Here is a 21,243-nt window from a genome sequence, read left to right as displayed (position 1 = left end):
TTTAATAAATGGCTCACATTAAACATAAATCTGAAATTATACTGAAGTTAAAGTATATTTATGTGTGTGTGTATCTGTGCATGTCCCCATCCAACACTGGGAGCATGCTTCAATATAATTATGCTATCTAGACTGCTTGGACTCAAATTCCAGCTTTGCTGTTTTCTTGGGGTGTGATGTTGGACAACTTACTTTACATCTCGAGTGGCTACGGTTATAAAATTTAGAGAATAATAGTGCTTATCTCATAGAATGTTGTTGTAACAAAGTAGAGGTGAAATGTTGACAATTATTAAAAATCCTCTTTCAAGACAATATTTAATAATAGCTCATGATAAAAGTAAAAAGTAAAATATGATGCTTAAATGTTGTGTAATCCCAGGCTTGTAAAATTATTATTTGTTTCTTCTGCATCTTTCTTATCGTCCTCCTCTGGTATCCTCCCCACCCCCCCCCCCAAAAAAAATTTTAATGTATTTCTGAATGGCTTTAATTTGCATTCATGGAGTCATGGCAGTTCTGGAGAAACTGTCTGACTGAAGTCTGCAAGTCAGAGAGACCCATTCACCACAGAGCCGTGACATCCGTGGATGTCACCTGGCCCGTGGGACCCTTGGAGCAGCCCTTGTGTGAGAGCAGGCCGCCTTGCTCCTGCGCTCCGGCGAGCACCGCAGGTCAGGCACGCTCCCCGGCCTCCTCGAGCTGCACGTGGAGAGTCTCTGTCTGGCTCCGTGTGTGTGAGCTACCAGCCTCTTCTCTTCCCCCATGATAAACAAGCTTCCTTTCCCTAATTAAATGAACGAGAAGGTAGAGTGAGAGACCCCCCTGCCCCCCCCCCTTAGGAGACATATGCTTCATCCCACATAAACACAGAAGGGAAACCTGTGGGGTTGTGAGGCTCCCCAGTCCTTTAGCTACATCAGACAGTTGAAAAATAGAAGGAAAAAGAGGCAAAGGATTATTTGGCATTAAGGAGACAAACACGGGGCCATTTGACAGGCTTCGCTTTTCACTGGCTACTCTGCACCCCTTGTGTGTGAAGCATTTATTTTGGCCCACACTTACAGTCTAACTTGAACAGCTCCGTATTTTTCAATAAGAGGAGGAACATCTGAGTTCCTAATTAAGACAGTGGAGCTTAAGAACTCCTCTTTAATGGCTCATAAATGATTCTCCTCTAAATGATTGTAAGAGCGAATAAGAAAATGGAACTTGTATTTGTACTCATACATGTGTTATTTTGATTAAATGAGTAAGTTCATAAAGGGAGACAGGACAACACATGTGTCGGCAAATATAGGTCAGGGAAAGAGTTCATAGTGTCCTGCCAGACTCCAGTGAGGCCCCTCACGAGTGTAGGTAGGAAGGCTGGACGTCACGGTAGTGAGAATGGTAATAGCACTACCATATGGAACTTTGGTATTTGGAGAGCATTTGGACTCCTCCTAAACTACAGAATCAATAGGAACTCAAACAGAGAGGAAGAAACAGTTCTCTTGCTGCAAATCCCTGGCTGGGGTGCCGAGATGCAGACATGTGGATTATTCAGGGCTTACGAGAATGAATGTTTCTAGGGAGGCAGCAGAGTGGGGGAATATTCCACCATATTTACCTTTAACTGAATATTCCACCATATTTCACTGTCACTTTTTGATTGTCTCCGTAAGCAAACCATGTTTGCAATCATGGAGGAAACCTGTCTGCAAGACCAGGTCAAGACCACAGTTGAAAACACAATTTGTAGAGTCCCACAGGGCCTGTGGGGTGATTAGGACTCTGCCGGTACAGAGTGAGGGCACAGCTTTTGAATTGTAAGAGGCTGAGACCATGTCTTTAAATTCTAACTCCATTCAGTCATGTATTACCCATTTATTCATTCAGCAAATACCTCTTTGGGGAGCTACTACGTACTGGTATGGTTCTAAGCACTAGGGATCTAGAATGGAACAAGACAGACAGGAAGCCTACCCTAATAGAGTTCACATTTTGAAGGGAGGCACAGTCGATAGCATCATAACCTAGTTCGGGTGAACACGGACCTGAATTGGGTTGTTCTAAAAGGAGGCAGAGAATGCATCTGAAATGAGAGAAGTCAACAGAGAAAGACCTGTTGATCTGAAAGGCAGAAAGAACCAGAGAACAGTCGGCCATCGGCAGTGAGGTTGTGGTTATTGACAGGAGGACCGGATTGGGAGTGGAGTAGGAAGTGAAGAGAGGAGACAGCTGGGGAACTCTGCTTAGAGGCACGTGGTCAGGGCCGGGAACATTCGTCAGCTATTGATCTCAATGTAGGTAATCTAACGAGTGCCCGCGATAGGCAAGCCATACTTTAGGCGATCGTGAGATGAATATGTTGTAGTCTAGGACTCTGTGAACGTGCTAGATAGAAGAGTGGGTGGCCCACGGTATATGGCGGTACTTTCTCTGTTCGGCCACCAGCCGAAGAATGGGGGTGGTTGCTTTACCAGAATCTGTGTACGTTATGCTAATTTTGATTAAACCACATCCCTTTTCTTACCTTCTCCACTGTCGTTCATGTTATAGGGGCAAATTAAGTATATAATAAATTCTACCCTCTGTGCACAAGCATAGTCAACTTTACTTGGTTACCGTGAAACGTATAGAAGTTCCAGATCAAGATAGTGTCTTTGGTTGTCACATCTCGGCCTCTCCAGTGTTTGGTGCCCTTCCACTCTGCTTGTCTGTGGGATTCTGGTTCTTCTTGCCTTCTTCCCTCCATTCCGGGGTGATTTAGTGGTCTCTTAAATAATAAAATCCACTCAGACATTTCTTTTGTCTTCTTTGGCCTTCAGCGTGGGTTTGGTAAAGGCTGCATTTTCAGCTTTGGATTGACTATCATTGGGGGGCCCCTTTTTCTCTATTTTGTCTCTCCCTGGTCAACTGCTTTCTTCTGGGGCTCAAACCTCTACCATATACTTTACCTAAATGCTTTTTCTTTCTTTGACACGCCCAGTTTAGTTGCTTTTCCCACTCCCCAGCCCGACCCACCCCACTATCCAACGCACGCATATACTAAGCATTCTGGGCTTTGCAACGCACATTTCCATGGTTAAGAAAACCCCATTGATATTCATTAAATATTGAAAATAGAGAGCTTCTCCAAACGGATCTTTCAGCATAAATATGTTCTGTCGTTTTCCACTCCAGTTCCTGAAAAAAAAGAAAAGCCTCCATAATTCATAGCCAGTTTGGGAGAAGGTATTTATTTTGAAACACTTAATGATGTGTTTCATGGCAAAATGAAAAACATAGAGACAAAGACTCAAGAGTACATAGTGTTTTAGATGTAGGCATAGCTTTTCCAAACTATTTTGGAGTATATTCGAGTTTCTAAAATAGTTTACCAGACTTCCATGTAATGCACTTTAGTCTTTGAAAGCCTTATAAATCATGTGATTGACTGTGTCAGCGTGCGGACATTCACGTAGTTCTCTTACCTCATGAAAGAAGGTGGATTATGATGTCACCTGTTGGAGGAAAACACATGGAAAAAACGTGGTGGTGGTTGCCACCAACGCCCACCATTTTGTCTTTGGGACCCTAAGGTGGAACGCTGCAGAGGTTCTGTCCTCTCTGCTTCCTTGACGCTGCTCTCGATGTTGGCACATGCACCTTTCCAGGTGTAAGCAGTGAGTAGAAGGAGGAATAGCAAAGGGTCAGTATTCTGTGGTACCTTTCAAATGAAAGCTTTTTTTTTTTTCTCGTAGAGCTTATCAAGCGAGATGAGGCATGTAGATATGTTTTCTAAATTATAGAATGTTAGATATTCTAGCTTCCGATGTTGTAGTATTTGGACATGGAAGGGAACCTGAAGATCATTTAGTCCCCTTGCCTCCCTAACTCAGGAGCCCCCCCAGTTTAGGTTTTCACTAAAATGTTTTAGTAAAATTTGGGAAGGTAATGTCTAAGACTTGGCAGTTATATTTGGTCCCTCCTGTTTTCTCTTCAAAAAGATTCTGTCTTCTCTATCCTTCATTTTTCTGTTCTTTAAAGTGAGGAGAGCAGGTCGCTGTGAGGATTATATACATATAAACCTTTATACATTTCCTGGCCCAGCACACTTGACTGCTACTGTTTCTACTCTGCTTCTCCCTCTGTTTACACTCTGGTTTCTTGCTCAGAGAGATGGACTTTAGATCCCAAGTATATCTAAAATAACAAATGACCGTTAACCACACAGAACAAGAAATTGAGTGCTGCTGTCACATGCTTTACAAGCTGGGGCTGTCTTTGGTCCCACAGGCAGAGATGTGATCTTCTGCGTGTATCTGTGAATGAACCCGAGTTCCGGTGGAAAAGCCCTTGGCCTGGGGATCAGGAGGGGATCAGGAGGACCACGTACTTTGTGCCTCCAAGTTTTATATCTGGAATGAATGGGTTACTCTCTGAGCTTCTTCCCTTCCAAAAATGATCATCATCTTACATTCTAGATGTTTTAAGGCTTTGAAGTCCCTGTAGAAAAGAACCTGGGAAACATCCTAGTCGGTCTATATAGCCTCTTGGTGCATTTGAGTATTCGCGAGAAGTGTTTTCTGGTAGTTTCTCCCGTTCATGCTCAGGTGGAGCTGATGACCTGCTCCCCCAGTAATGATGATAAGACAGAATAAAGCAAAACACTCCTTTCCTGCATAAAGGCATCCCCCACCCCCCCCGCCCAGATGCTTAACCCCTTAAGCTAGTGTTCAGATGGGAATATCACTTCACTTGCCACTGAAATACAGCCGTCTCGGGAGTGAAATTTGGCAGCTGAGTAATAGGCAAGCTGCAGTACTTACATGACAGTTTGGGGAAAGGAGCGAGACAGAAATAGCAGATTCCAAAATAATCCAATTAAAACAGCAGGAAAGCGGAGTTGGGCGGCAAGAAGGGAGGGGTGGTACGCCCGGAGTCTGATCATCCCTGCGGTTGAGAGAGTGTGGACGGCAGCTCGAGAAGCTCTATGCTGACCGAAGTGAAGACGCCTGCACACACCCCAAAGAGGGGTCTCGCCCGATGTCCCATTACGCTGTCATCTGGGGATTCTCTCTCTCTCTCTCTTCCCAGTGGTCTAATTATCAGGCTGTGTTGGCACATAAATAGATCTGCCTGTGTAGAGCTACTTTTCCTTTCGCCTCCCGCGTAGGATTATATCATGTTCAGCATTTATGACATCAGAATGTACTATGCTGAGAAATCGTTCTGTTAAGGCACCTTTTGAATGGCTCAGGAAGGATGAGCTGGCAGACAACGCTTCTGTTTAATTCAAGGGTCTTTGTAATAACAGTGGCCAGAAAGGAAAATTCCAGAAATGTGCATATTAGACAAATGCAGTCGAATAAAAATGTAGCACTCTTTAGGTTTTTCTGGGGTGGAAGTAACTGCTGTGATAACTGTTAGAATAAGAGCATGGAGGGGCACCCGGGTGGTGCAGTCAGTAAGCATCCGAGTCTTGGTTTCGGCTCAGGTCATGATCTCAGGGTCGTGGGGTCGAGCCCCGCATCAGGCTCCATGCTCAGTGCAGAGTCTGCTTGAGATTCTGTCTCTCTCTGCCCCTCCTGCTCGTGCTCTCTCTTTCTGAGGTAAATAATAAATCTTTGAGAACATGGAAGTAGTGGTGGTTAAAATTGAAAAATACTGAGCAATGTATGCAAGAATAATAATTTTAAAAAAGCAAAAATTTGTCAGCACAGAAGTAATCAGGTCATTCGATAATAGGACATCAGATCTCTCACAAGGGAGGGTCCAGGAGATAAAGGAAGCAAGTGCTAATGGAACATGGGCATTTTTAACCAGAAAAGAGAGAACTTGAAGAAGAAATACAGAGCTTAAAAGGTTAGTTTCATTTAGAGGCACATACAGTCTTGAGGCAATTATAAAAATGGAACCGATGAATTCAAGGAAAATTAAATAAAGTTCATGTCATGGGAAAAAAATGAGATTTGGTATCAGAAATTGTGGTTTTGAATTTCAGTTGTGCAACCTACTGACTCTGAAATCACTTAAAATCTGAAGGTGGTTGGTGTTGTTTTTGTAATCTACAAAATGGAGATGATTGTATTTAACAGGGTGTTGTCGAGATCAAGTGGGGGGACGCCTGGGTGGCTCATTTGGTTAAGCGTCTGCCTTTAGCGCAGGTCATGATCTCAGGGTCCTGGGATCGAGTTCCACATCGGGCTCCCTGCTCAGTGGGGGGTCTGCTTCTCCCTCTGCCTGCCGCTCCCCCCTCTCACGTGCTCTCTCTCTGTCAAATAAATAAAATCTTAAAAAAAAAAAAAGATCAAGTGAGATAGTGCATAAAAAATGTTTTGTGAGCTCTGATGACGCCCGCTCCGTGCTATTTCTGTCCGTGTGCACTGTGCTCACAGAGTGGGGAAGGCGTCAGGGGCAGTGATCACCTGTGAAAATACCCCTGGATGACCGGTCACGGACAGGAAAAATCTGTTGTGAAACATTGAAAAATATTCATGAATTACTGTTTTTTTTCCCTGCTCCTCATTTTTCTGGCCCAGACATCCTTCTGTGTGTATGGGGTTTTTCCAAAAATTTTCCAGTAAGTTCCATAACAGAGTCGTCCTCTCTCCGTTGGCCTTTACACCACATCACTTTATAGTAAATTTTTTCTCTGCGTCAACGTTGAAAAACAGCCTAAAGAAAAGGAATGCTATCTTGTTTCATTTAATAGTGCTCCTTTCGGGGAGGTCTGGGGAGAGATGGGGCAGGGCGGTCGGTGAGCTAGGAGCAAGAGGCAGGTAAGTAGGCTGCTGAAGGATGCAGGCTTGAAGCAGGAAAGGTGAAACGCGGTCAATCTGCAAGTGCGTGGGCTGGCGTCTTGAACTTGCCTTTGTACAGCAGCCCATGTGTCTCTTTGGCTCCTGTCTCTTAATCCCAGATGCCGTGAAGTGTCTTCTTGGCTTTTTAAATTTTTTTTAAGCTCTCTATCTTAATCTCGTACCAAAGGTAGCAAAAGAAAAGCCACTGGATTGCACGCTGCTTGCGTGTGTGTTCACGGGCATGTCAGGCAGCCGAGCAAGCTAGATTTCTAAGTGGATATGAACACAGGGATGGATCCACACACCTGTGAGCCTGTTCGTGTGCGTATCTGTGAATATGCGTGCACACGTGGGGACAGGCATGTAAGTGCATCCGTGTACACGCTCCCGTGGAAAACACATGCTGACACTAACTAGAAAGGGCGATAGCAACCGGCAGTATTTCCGGTTGCAACCGAAGTGCCTGATGTAACACTGGGCGTGCAGGAGAGAGCCTTTGCTTATTCATCATTTAGAACAATAGTAGGAGTCAAATAGCAACAGGTTTAAGTGTCAAGAAGTGTCTAAAAATACAAATTCTCTATTGTCAGCCGCGCTTGCAATAAGGCAGGGTGTTTCTGTGTTTTAGCTATGTCTCTGTTTGCTGGGAGTTCAACGTGCTTTGGATAAAGCATGTTACAGAGTGTAATTTGTGACAGAAAATGCGCCCTGATTGTTTGTTTATTCTTCCCGAGGACGTTTGCAGGTCTGAACTATCACATGCAGAAAAGAACAGCTCTGTTTGGAAAATACAGCAGGAGCGGTACAAGAAAATCGAATTAAGTAAAGAAACTTAGGGAGTCCATCTTTGATTGATGATGCTTCTTATTTGCTCTTCATTATTCCCTGTGAAGGCGTAAAAACTATGAAATTGGATTTGGAAACTGGATTAAGACAAATGGCTCCTCAGATTTTTTTTTACCTTCGCTCTTTCCAATTTTCTTAGTACAGCATATAGTCACTGTATAAAGAGTCTGTGTTTACTACATTAAATCTTCCTAAAAAGCATGCCCTTGAGGTTTGATTTTAAGAATTGGTTTAGCGGATGCAGAGGCAGGGTATACCTGCTAACTGTGTTACGGTTTTTGTCTTTAGATATTTTATATGCCCACTTATTTTTATTATTATAGAGCAATGAAGTAAAAAGGGAACAGAATGCTGTTTTTCTTAAGGAAGTTTTTTTTCCGCCTGTCCGTCACCCTGGTCTTTTTTCTCCAGGTAGAGTTTACTATATTCCCATTTGAGCTGTTGTGCTACTCCTCCAAATATTTGTATCAGGGACTTGTAGATAGACACACGAGTCTCTGTTAACTAGACCGCAAACGCCTTGAAAGAAAGAATTGTTTATTGTTAACTTTGGCACCTAAGACAAGGCCATGAACAGTGTTTGTGGAGCGACTGAATCAGTCAGTCAATCCATCAGTCAGTCAATGAATCAGACACCTACTGTGTCCCTATCATCGTCTTAGACAGGAGGGAAAATATTTGAGAAGTATAAGATGTGGTCATATCTTCTCTGATGCTGCATAAAATCTAGCTGGGGGTTAGAACAGCTTGTGTGATGAAATAAGAGGGGACTACAACCCGAAGAATAAAATAAATCTCCACGAGTCCATATTGATAGAAATAAATAATTGAATAAGTAAGTAAGTAGGGCCAAAGAGTTCTCCTATGGAAGAATTCCAGTAAATAAACAAAGAAACGAGAGGCATCCTTAGAACCCATAGCAATAGGTCCACAGCAGAGGTCCACTGATGAATGCTGCGATTGGTGGGCAAAAGATTAAGTGGAAACGGGATATTTGTAGCATTTTAAAGTATCTCCCTCCAAAATACCTAGTAATTACAAAAAGAAATATGTAACTCCACCTGGAAAATCCTGACAGACTCGCCTTAACTAAGTGAGTAAGGTTTATCATCACCAATAGTACATACTGACATTGGGTGCCCCTTCCTAGGAAATGCTGAGAAGGACGCGCCACTGCTGTGTCCTTCCCACTCCTGTGTAATCCCACTCTCATCCAGAGAAAATAGCCAACCCAAGGCGAAGAACATTCTAGAAAACAGCTGACTGACAAGTACTCTTTGAAAGGGTCATGGTCTTAAAGATAAGGAAGGATTGAGGAACTGCACAGATTGGAGGACATGCACATGTCATGTGAAAACCTAGATGGGCTCCTGAAACAGAAAAAGGGTGTGAGTGAAGAAACTGGTGAAATCCTAATAAATTCCATGATTTAGATGGTAGTGTTGACCAAGCTTAATGTTCTAGTTTTGATCGTTGTCCCACGATTATGTAAGACTTGAACATAAAGCCTGGTGCTGGGGACAAGGCAATTCAGTACTATTTTTGCAACTGTCTATAAATCTAAAATTATCTTTATGAAAATCTAGCTGAGGACACAGTACCAATCCCCAAGAGGCAATTACGGAGCAATACATGACAGTATACAACCGAGACTTTGCGGTGGGCGGGAGGCAAGTGTGGGTCAATGGGTATTGAGAGGAAGGGGGCATGGCTGGGGGGCATGGGGTCAGGACGAGTTTCATAGGAGAAGCACCTTGAAAGGAGGTGTAGAGATGTTGGGTGGGACAAACGGGTCGATCTGGGGCCACCTGGGCGGCTTAGTCGGTTGAGCGTCCTACTCTTGATTTCAACTCAGGTCATGATCTCAGGGTTGTGAGATCGAGCCCCATGTCGGGCTCCATGTTCAGTGGGGAGTCTGCTTAAAGTTTCTATCCCTCTCCCTCTGCCTTCCCCCCCTGCACGCTATCTGTGTCTCTCTCTCTCAAATAAATAAATAAATATTTAAAGAAAAGAAAAGCAAAACAGGGATGGGTCTAGGAGTAGGGGTACCAGGGACAAAAGCTCGAGGGAGGGATGCAGACAACCTGTGTGGGATAGGTGGAGAGGCTGGCCGAGGGATGTGTGAATTATTGCTGGAGATCAGTATGAAAAGAAGCTGGGCCCCTGTGGGGAGGATGGAGTAGAGGTCCACAGAATGAGATATCGGAGTACGAAGTTCATGGGACAGGTGACACGGTTACAAATTCTTGCTCAAGGATGTGACCCAGTGAGATGGTACATATGTAAAATTGGTGAAAGCATATCCAGGTAGCTGGGACTCGGGAAAGATGAGGGCAGGTGAGTTAGGAGTTAGAATAGGTAATGAGGCCTTGTAGACACGCCCAGCAATGGTCCGTCCCACTGTGTTTTTCAACATTGCAGTGGACAGTGAGCCCCTGGGCCAGGTCTCCTTTGAGCTGTTTGCAGACAAAGTTCCAAAGACAGCAGAGAATTTTCCTGCTCTGAGCACCAGGGAGAAAGGATTTGGTTATAAAGCTTCCTGCTTTCACAGGATTATTCCGGGCTCTCTGCGCCAGGGTGGTGACGTCACCCGCCATCATGGCACTGGCGGCCGGTCCATCTGTGGGCAGAAAGCTGATGATGAGAATTTCATCCTGAAGCACACGGGTCCTGGCGTCTTGTCCATGGCAAATGCTGGACCCAACACAAACGGTTCCAGGGTTTTCATCTGCACTGCCAAGACTGAGTGGTTGGATGGCAAGTGTGTGGTCTTTGGCAAGGTGAGTGAGGGCAGGAATATTGTGGACGCCATGGCACGCTTTGGGTCCAGGAATGGCAGGACCGGCAAGAAGATGACCATGGCTGACTGTGGACAAATCTAATGAATTTGACTTGCATGTTATCTTAACCACCCGACCGTTCCTTCTGTAACTTGGGAAAGCATCCCGTCACCCCCCACTGCTTGAAATGTCCTATAAGCTTTGTGCTCTCGCTGCAGTTCTGTGGATCCATATTTTCCTTACTCCCCTCCAAGTCTAGCTGGATCACAGAGTTAGGTTTATGATAATGAAATAAAAAGTAAATAGCAACAGACCTCTTCTCACAAGAGGTTGTGAAACACTATTCATCTGAGGCCTGGGCTGGGGAGTCAGAAAAAAGAAACAGCAACATTATACAAAAGCATTTGAAGAGGTAGACTTGTAGAACGTAGTGATGGATGGATGTGGGGCATGAAGAAGGAGGAGTCAAAGATGATTCCCAGGTCAGGCTCACAGGACAGACAGGTGACGCGGGTGTCCGTAACTGAAATAATTCCTTCAGCAGATAGTTGAGGGCCTACATTGAGGAATTATGTATTCTAGGCAAAGAAGGAGGGTGAAAAAGCTGCCTATGAAACACAAGCAGGAAAGCCCATGGCTTGAGCTGGACTGAATGGCTTCATAGATGACCAGCTCAGACCCACCTACCAGGGACGGAGGGGTGGGTGGGTGGATACAGTGGTCCCTGTCCTCCAAGTGAAAAGAAGGGAGGGGATTGAGGGGATTGCTGTCTTCCTAACAGCAGCCATGAACAGTGTAAGAATATTTTTTTCAAGTTGGAGTTTCTCTGTGCTTAATGAAGATGTCAAGCTTACTGTTCAGAGTCTACTCACCAAAAAACCTATGAAATCACCATTCTGCTTACGAAAAGCCTACTCATACTCTTTTCACTCTGCCAAGATAGAGATCTCTGGGTCCCAACAGTCCCAAACACGAAAGTTAAAACACCATAAAAGCACAAGAAACTTTATAGAAGACATAGAAAATAAGCATGTGGGCCTAAGTTTCAAGCTCCCTATCTTTAGACACTGTGTCTTTTGGACTTGTTTTAGATAATGGTGCCCTTCGAGCAGACCCTTAGTTAATGTTCTTCTGGACAGATTTGGCTATGTACTTCTGTTGGGCTTGTCCCTTCTCTGTGTTACTTAGCAAAGGGTTTCTGTATCCTTTATTCCTTTGTTTTCATCATTTATTTCGCAATTTTCCACTTAGGCCTCAAAGATGACTATATATATGTGTGTGTGTATATATATACACATACATCCGTAAATGTATGTGTGTGTATATGTGTGTGTGTGTGTGTGTGTGTGTGTGTGTGTGTGTGTGTATTTTATCTCTGCAACAAGCTGGTAGCCTTCTCTTCAGCAACTATGGGCTGTTAACCCACACGTCAGAATCAGTCTTGGGGCTTGGGGAATGTCAGGATAGGGGCAGAAGAGTGGGTGTATTCACTCTGTGCACCCTTGGACTTGCGCATTTGATTATGGCTGGTAGTAATTGGATTTACGTGTTAAAGGTCTTTGAAGATTTCCATTCCTCTCAGAATCAGCATTTTAAGTTACGTGTCTTCAACATTGAGTTCTTACGCCTTTTTTGATTTCAACCAACGAGTAGACAAAAATAGACAATAAATAGACATTTTATTGAGACTAGGAAACTGAAGAGCCCGTTAACGCCTTTTGCGGTGAACTGTACATGGAAATTGCTCGGTATTCTTACCAGCGCGCAATGGTGATGGTTCTGATTCTAGTGGAGAATGAAGCGTTGTGTATCACTTTTGCAGCATGTAAATTTCAGCTCAGACATCATCTTAAGGATGGGAGCTCTCCATGAACCACGAACTGCCTACAGTGTATTTAAGACATGGTTTAAATGGCAGTGTGTTTCATAATACGAATAGATGTTTTGTGTAGGATTAAAAAGAAACGATGCCTTTCATAGAGGGGACATTGGCAGGGACACTCTGTGAGGTGACCACGAGGTCCCCTGTATGGGCCCGCTGTGGAAGCACATACGTTCAAACTTGGAGGATGAAGAATCTTTTTATGGTCTTTGTATGAGCTTCAGTGTTTTTTTTATAGGGAACATAGTTCTAAATTGTAATTATAGTCAGTGGTTCTATGTAAAGGTTTCATATAAGGATACTTACTTTGTGCACTGGGTCTTTCTCCAGTGCCATACATGCCAGTCAGCGCCATATCAGAGTGCCTTTTCAGAGTGCCCAATACATCTGAGTAGAGTGCCCTTAGTACGGGGGCTGTCCACTTTTCCTTCGGTGGCAGAAGTCGGAGTCATATGCTGAACTTAGGGAACCATTTTGGACTTACTCAGAAAGTTGCAAGGTGAAGGCAGGCAGAATCCCTGCTCTGTAACCCTCAGTAGAGCCCCATAGGGATTGCGAAACCCATCAGGCTATCCTTTGTCCCAGAATTCATACAAACATATTATACAGGTTAATTTTTTTTTTTTTAAGAGAGAGAGCATGAGTGAGGAGGGGAGGGGCAGAGAGAGAGAGCATCTTAAGCAGACTCCATGCCCAGTGTGGAGCCCAAGGCAGAGCTCGATCTCACGATCCTGAGATCATGACCTGAGCTGAAATCAGGAGCTCAAGGCTTAACTGACCGAGTGACCCAGATGCCCCCATACAGGTGAATGCTTTCATCTTTCAGGATGCTACATGGGAAGTGAATAGTCATTTAACCGAGTGGAACTTTCGGAAATTCAACAGAGATGAGGGTGGAGAGTGCCAGAAAATTGCCGTGGAAGAAGCAACGACAGAAAGCCAAGTTTTAGGAATGAACAAAATCGAAGTTCTATCTTAATTTAGAGTTTGTACTGTACCTTGTAACGTTCAATAATGTACTAAGGGGGATGCGTGCAGAGCAAGAGGTGGGCGTGGTTACGGATTCCTTCCCTTCTTCACTGTCGTCTTCTCTTCTCTTGCTGCTCTTCTCCCCTTCCCCATGAAAGGTAAACTGAATGAATAAGAATGAAGTGAGTGAGCTGATTTAACAGCGTTTCACGTGATGTCACTTCTATGAAGTTTGTCATAACGAGAATATGATCCTAAGTTTCTTATCCAGTACACATACTTTTGCGACCCTAACCTATTTATGAAATCTGCAAATAGTCGGAAAAAGACTTCTCAAGAAGGAGAAGAATGACTGACAAAACAATCCTATGCTTGACCCTGCGGATGAGGCCCCGAGATACCCAGAACCCCGATGGCTGGGCAGGGCACTGAGAGTAAGGTTAATGATGTAATGAGTTCACTGATCCGGTTCCCCAAGTAGATTAAAAGGAATAAGGGGGCTTTCTAGTGTTCACGATATTGACCACGGTGAAGGAAGTAGAAAAACTAGAAGCGTTATAAAATCTCAGCAGGGTGGGGCCATTCTTTTTTTTTTTAAGATTTTATTTATTTATTTGACAGAGCACGAGCAGGGGGAGTGGCAGAGGGAGAGGGAGAAGCAGGCTCCCCACTGAGCAGGGAGCTCGATCCCAGGACCTTGGGATCATGACCTGAGCTTAAGGCAGACGCTTAACCGACTGAACCACCCAGGCACCTGGGGCCATTCATTTTAAGAGACAGACCAACCTAGTGGATTATTCAGGGTAGGTGAACATAAAGGGCCTTTTTCTGAGATGCAACAAAGAGGAGACGGCACAGAGAGCAAGGATGATACATTAAGAACCCCCGCCTGATGAGAGTTAACTTCCAGGATTCACAGTTGAGGGGGGAGGTATCCACCAGGTAGAGAGCCCCAGACCCAGAGTCCTTCCATCTCACAGCCCAGCCATTCCCTGAGGTCACTGGGAGAGCTGAAGCTTTCTGTGCGAAGTTCGGGGGAAGAGAGAGTGTGAAAGATCTCACTGAAGACTTATTAACGGAAGAGGCCTACATCATTCTCTTTCACGTTCCCTTGGCCAGATTTAGTCAGAGACCTACCTAACAGCCGGGAGGGGTGGAAAATGCCCACCTTTATGCCTTGGGAGGACAAGAAAGCCAGTTCGTGGAACACTAACCAGCCTCTGTCACTAACCAGCCTCACTGGGTACCTTCTTGAGCCTGATGTCATCCTTGACGTCCATCCCAGCTGCACCCTTGGGGCATACCTGTGTGAGTACCCAGTTATTTGCAGAACACCACAGCTCTGTCCTACGAAAATCAGGAGCCCACTGAGTCAGCATGTCAGGACTCATTATTCTTCAGACCCTCTTCCTCCGAACACCCATTCCCTGATGTTATCTTCAGTGGGGAAAAAGAGCACACGATCATGTCCAGCTCCACATGGAAAGGCAGGGAACCTTCCAGATACCACTGCTAGGAGATGGCACCCCCACCACCATCCTGGGCTTCAGTCTCTGCTGATTGGGGAGGAAACTGCTTCTCCTTAAGTTCTTCCAACTGCATGTCCTGGGTCCTGTTCCTGTTAACAAAACTAAATTCCAGAGGAATTCCTTAAATTATCCCAGTCCTTCCAAATGTCTCGTTATCTGTGTTCTGTACTCAGAGCTTGGTTTATCCCCATTGCACTCTCCGGAGATTATATCTCCCACCAAACTCTGAAACACGCGTTTACTGAATCGAACTCTCTGTAAGCTTTTGTCAGTTATCTGAGCACAAGGAGGGGAGCTTGGAGAAGGGGGGGTGAGGGTTAACTATATAAAATCATATTGGTGCTCTGTTCCCGGGGTTGGGATGAAGTATGTAGATAGAGGGGGTGGAATGAAAGTGGGGCCGGGAGGAAGTCTATAAAGAGAGGCCGGCAGATGAGGTCCAGGTGAGGAAGGTACAGGTGAGGAAGGAGGAACTCTCTTCACCCTGACCTCCTCTTGATTTCTGCACCTGTTGTTTGTTGTTCCCTGGTCAACACGGGGACAACTTGCTTGAGAGCTGTCAGTACTAGAATTTGTCGACATCATGGGCTTAATAGCTCTTGTTTGCCTTCCCATGAAACGAAGCACTATTTATAAACTTCGTTTCTCTGAGAAAATGGGTTTGGAGTTCCAACCAACTGACTTACAAATGAACTTTTTGTGCACAGATCATTCATAAATTGAGGACTGCCTGTACTGGGCTTGTAACCCAGAGATAACATTTATCTGTGCTTTATCAGTATGGGCTTGTCAAGTTAACTTATGTTTACTCTTTTCTGCATTCATCTTGATGATAGCCTTGCTCTTAAAATTTAATACTGTCTTTATGTTTGGAGAAACATTTCCTTTGGAGGTGCCTCAAATATTCTAGTGAATTGGAATAGCGATTTTATTTTATCTACCAATTTATCTTTAGTACAATTCATGGCTGTGAACATCTTTTGCACAGGGAGTCTGTAAATTGTAGAAAAATTGAGAACTATTTAAAGGAAGTGGGGGAAAAAGAATTCTTTGCTCATATTACCCCGGGTTGTCAGATATCTTGCAATATAATTACTGTGTTGGTTTGTAAAGGTTAAAGAACGCTGAAGTTTATAATTCTCTTTTGTGTATGTTCCACACATACAAGAGAAAAATCCAGCACATCAAAGCAAAATGCCTTGTTAACATAAAAGTTCTGAGCAGTTTATAGTTTGTCGACAAAGAGGCATAATTCACGGATTTTATATTTGCTTTTACAAATACCTGATGAATCAGTTATTTGCTCCAAGGAGCCAATTTGCAGATTACAAACCTTGTTTATTTCAAATCTGTTTATAGGTCTGATGTGTGCATAGAACTATTCTTGCTGGCATCATACTGTAAAGCAGAAAGATAGAACCCTGGTCTTAGAGCTGCTCCTTCTTAGGGAACTCAGTATCCACATACAAGCAAACAATTCTGCTGTTAGCAGAGCAGCTGACAGAATATGATCACAAATGTTACTGATGCTGTTCTGTTAGGAAGCAGAAATAGAATGCCCAGGACGGTGCAAGCTTGTCATAGTTAGATTGTCAGGGTGATGTGCTCCTGCATTAAAAAGAATACTTTGTTCCCCCCTCACGCCTGCACCCCTGCAATGGTAAGAAACTGTTTCAGCTGTTACTCTGATTTGCACTGAGGCTCAGATTCTGATGCTAGTGTAGATAAAAGTTAGTGACTAGCAGTCATGTTTAATGGTCTTCCCCTTCTGTTTTAAAACAGTACTGTGGCCCTTGCTAGAAACATTTCCTTTTAGTTTCAAGTTTCTGTATTTTGTTGTATCTTTTGCTGGTTTTTCTTTACTGTCAAAACTATGAGAACACTTTTGATATCATGATCTTTCTGCCCTCCCCATTCTGCAATCACTTTCTCCCAAATTGTCCTCCTAGATTTCAGGCACCTTTATGTTAAATATCAGTAATTGACTAGTACCTTTGAAAGGATTTAACAGAAATTGAACTGCAAAGCTGTGGTTTAATACAAAGAAGCCTACATCATTGTGAAAGAAAGCCCTTTATGAACTGTAAAGTACTATAGAAAAGTCAGGCCTTATAATTAAATACTGTCAGGTTATTACTGAGCATTGACTGTCAAAACGTATAAGAGGCAACTTATATTTTCCCCATAAGTACACTGCTTATAATGTTACATGAGTAGCTAGAAGTTACTCAATACGGCAAGGGAGTATTTGGGGGGAATCCAGAGTTCTAAAATGCCAACAAAAGTCATTAATTAAGGGAGAACTCTGGAAGCTATGTCTTTAAGACCCCACAAGAAACATGGAACCATCTGCATTTTTCAACCTTAGCCAAACAAAAGCAGAAGAGTGCATGGTACTTCTTATATCTGGATGCAAAACTATGAAATGCTGAATGGAGACTAGAAATCATTAAGTTTAATGGATTTCTGTTTTATGACCAGCTCGAGTTTACAGCTTCCTAGATATCTGGCGATACATGAAAGCTTTATTGTTATGATTCAACTTAAATCTTATATAATCTGCTCTTAACTTCCAATGTCATGAAAAAATCTTTTTTCTCTCTTTCTGGAGACCCCCCCCCTTCCCTACCAGCGCGAGTCTTGCAGTTTTCAGCACTGATAGTGGTTGGCTTAATTTGTAGATTATACACACCGAATGGGGTTGGCGCCTCTTCGTGACAATGGGACCCAGTGGGCTACTTCACAGTCACGGAATGTGCTCGTCTCCGTGGAAGTTTATGTTTTATAGCTGACACTCCACTGACCAGAGGAACCGGTCATAAAACATGGCACTTCATCTTCTGTTTCGTGCCTTCGGTTCTGATCATTGAAGCTGAAACATAGGAAGAGACTTGATTGACCTCTAAAGAGACCTGATTAACCCTACGTAGTAAAATGGTTTTCATGGGAAGTCTGTGAGAAATGCGTTTGTGTTTGATTCCTGGAATGTTCGAAGACAGTGTGTTTTTTGCGGTCAAAAGCCAGCATTATCCAGAGGCCTTTCACAGTCGTGCAGAGATACCCAGGGCGGTTGGTTTTTGTTATTGTGATTATGATTATGATTTGTGCAAATGAATAAATTGGCATTCTGATCTTTTTGAACTTAGGTATTCCCTTAAAAACACTGTTGACTTTTGTGAAAAAGATTCATTTCCTGGAACCGATAATATTACAGGATTGCTTTGTAGGCAGTTATGGGCATGTTTATCAGATAAATCAAACATCAAATGGGCCATGGGGAGTGGTTTTTCAATACCTTACCCTTGCAATTTGTTCTCTAAAGAAAATCATGTTGCCCATTAGCTGGAGTAGTTTGGAGAAAGCATTGCTTTTAGGCCTCCCGTCCTCATGATTCGGAGAAGCCTAAAACCAATGCTCCAGAGCACCCCCTCAGTATTTTCTTTATAAGCTTTAAACTGGGTATGAAAAGGCCTGTCCACTTTAAAGCTTTTGCCTGTGAAGCTCAAGCAGAAATTGATTTTTAACCACTGTGCTCTTGGGGAAACCAAATGCAGTAGCCAGGATTGAAAGAAGCAGATTGAAAGAAAAAGCAAAATAACCTCTCTGGCACCCACCTGACGTTGTCACCAGAGCCGGAGGATCGATACCCTCTGATAATTCACAATTAAAGAAATTGCTAGAATCTGTATCGCATACGCTCTGCCCACCAAGACCTCTCACCCAGGGAAGACGAACATTCTTAATTCAGGAGATGGAAGCAGGAGGCGTTAAGAGCTGTATAGCTAACTTTTTATTTATTTATTTTTTTAATGTACAATCTCTCATTTTTGCTATATTCACAGAGTGGTGTATTTGTCACCCACCCCACAAAGAAACCCTATATGCATTAGCAGTCACTTCCCTTTTTCCCCCAACCCTTCACCCCCAGCTCCTGACAACCATTGACCCATTTTCTCTATCTGTAGATTTGACTATTCTTGACCTTCCGTATAAATAGAATCATACAATACATGGACTTTGGTGTCTGGCTTCTTGCACTTAACATAATGTTTCCAGGCTCCGTCCCCACGTTAGCAGGTGATTCCTTGCTATGACTGAATAGTAGTCCATTGTATGGATGTACCACCTTTGTTTATCCACTCATGAGTTGATAGCCATTTGGATTCTTTCTCCTTTTTGGCTATTACGAATAATGTTGCCGTGAACATACCCAAACAAGCTTCTGGGTGGGCATGTTTTCATTTCTCTGCGTAGCTGACTTTTAAGTGGTTATAAATTAAGACAGTAAATGATTTTTTCCCCTCTAATTTGTTTGCTTCACTACTGTCTCTTCTTACCTAGCTCACTCTCCTAAAAATAATTTTCCTTGAGAAGGTGGTTGTTAGAAGAGTAAGAACCTCAATTAACTTTTTACTAATCCCCGACCACCAGATTCTCTCCTAAACACCAGGTCTGTGTTACAGCATTTCTCAGATCGTCCTCACTTTCCAGACGCCAGGGCTGGGGTCTAGATGGGATCCTAAAGCCTGAAGCTATTCAGCCGGGGAAGTGGGAGGAGCTGGGATTTGGACCCACCCATGTCTATTTCGCTCTTCATCACAGTGCTCTCTGCGGACTTCCTCGTCCTAAGATTGACCCACCTGTTCAGAGTCCTGTTCACCTCTCAGAGAATTCTGTTTATGAGCCTCCCCTCCGTCTGATTTGGTCGTGAAAAGTAAGAAATGCGGTTCAAGACCCTTTATCATATGCCCCTGGACCTGGAGCAGGCATCCGTAGTCCCCCTTGACAAAGTGATTGTTGCCCTCTCTGTCTGAGTGAGGGGTTTAGTCCATCCTGGTGGCTCTCCTTACGCTCTGCCCCCACTGTCTATCTCCTCACCTAAACCTCACCTCCTTCATGCCGGACCCACACATACTTACACCTACAACCTGTTTATCCTCTCAAGCCAACACGCTGTGCACCTGTCCAAATCTGAAAAACCTCAAACTCTGCGACTCCCTTCTCTGGACACAGCCTGGGGTCCCCTGCTTTTTCCTCCCATCTGCTGCCCCTCCCTTCCCACTCTCTTTGAAACTTATCATCACTCCAGCTTTCTGCAGAGGAATATTTACTCCTCTTGCTTTTTGCAAATCTCGAGACTTAAATCCTTCACCTGTCTCTTGTCTTCGGTTCTGCGCATTGCCGCAATCCCACGGCCTCAGATATACCAGTGGGGCTGACCTTCCGTATCAGACACACTGCATACCAGATATGTGGGGCGTCAGGAATTTGGAGGAGTCTTTTGGAGTCTGGTTAGGTAGGAAGCCTGAGTTTTATAGAATGTTTCTTGAATTGCTTTTGATTTTACATTTCCAGGAGTCCTGCTAAGTTATGTACAAGCCACACTAATTGCTCATTCCCGTTCCCTCCTTCTTGAACGCAGGAGAAGGGAACACAAGAATGTCCTTTTTCTCATCTATATAAGAGAGGAGGTTGAAATTTCTGGCTAAAAGGAAGTTGCGGATTACCTGTGAATTTCAGCCACCTCTGCCCTCCAGCCTGCCAGGTGGACAATGGAAAAAAAGGCCTCTAATGGCTGAGAAGGTCACAAAGGGAGGAAAAAAATAGGCATTGCCAGCTCTTTTGTGATGAGAGATGTGTGTCTTCAAGGGAATCCAAAAAGTTCCTCTTGACAGAAGAGGCAACAAACAAATGGATTTGCTGCAGTCTCTGGGAGAGGGTTGAAATGAAGAGTTTTGTTTGAGTCGGAAGCCCTTTACCTTTGCTGACCAGTCCGTTCCGCCTGAGTGCCCAGAGCTCCTTCAGAGGGGAGTTGGAGAGGAGCCAGGTGGGTCCGGAATCGTCTCTGTCCTCCTGTCTTTACCCCTCGTCTCCCCACCCCCTTAGAACAACCGCATTAAGGGAATGTCTGATGAATTCACTCCAGTGTTTATCAGGACATTTTTATAGCTCTTTTGTTCTAAATTTAACTGATAGCCAGTGAGAGACTTAGTAATTCAGGTAAGTAGAAATGGGCAAAATTGGCCTTTTTGTGTCCTGAGGATAAATCGAAACAAACCTCCCTAGTTGGGACATGTCCATCTGTTGCATTGGCCAAATTTGAATGAATTATGAAGATGAAATTATCCACCTGGGCTTGGAGGGTAGTTCTGCCCACTCTGGGGACGTGGGGGTGCATGGGGGGAGGGCGGTCTTACCAAAGCCCCACAGATAGGAAGCTTCATTGCATGCGTCTGTTTTGCAAAAGTTAAGTCAGTCTCCTGGAGGGTTTTCTTTAATTATTACTTTTTTTCTGAAATATAACTATATTAAAGATAACCCCCAAACCTCTCAAACATTAGATCCCATATTTTATTTCATATTCCAGTGTCCTTGCCGTCCTTGTTTTCTTCCTTTTAACTAAAAGAATTAACTAATTTGTTTTAAATCACTAAAAGTATAAAAGGTGTCCGAGGAAAAATAAGTTT

General features: G+C 43.8%; 1 protein-coding gene and 1 pseudogene across 14 annotated transcripts in view; both read left to right on the top strand.

Moving 5' to 3' along the window:
• Positions 1–21,243, top strand: part of ATXN1 (ataxin 1) — a 390,438-nt gene that overhangs the window by 154,031 nt on the left and 215,164 nt on the right. The window lies entirely within an intron of this gene.
• LOC123801515 (peptidyl-prolyl cis-trans isomerase A pseudogene) lies at positions 334–20,192 on the top strand (annotated as a pseudogene).

This window comes from Ursus americanus, chromosome 32, assembly GCF_024610735.1.
Source record: "Ursus americanus isolate L20-20 chromosome 32, mUrsAme1.1.p, whole genome shotgun sequence".
In the NCBI taxonomy this organism is placed as follows: Eukaryota; Metazoa; Chordata; class Mammalia; order Carnivora; family Ursidae; genus Ursus; species Ursus americanus.
The sequence above is the reverse complement of the archived record's forward strand: the minus strand, read 5'-3'. Positions and strand labels throughout refer to the sequence as shown.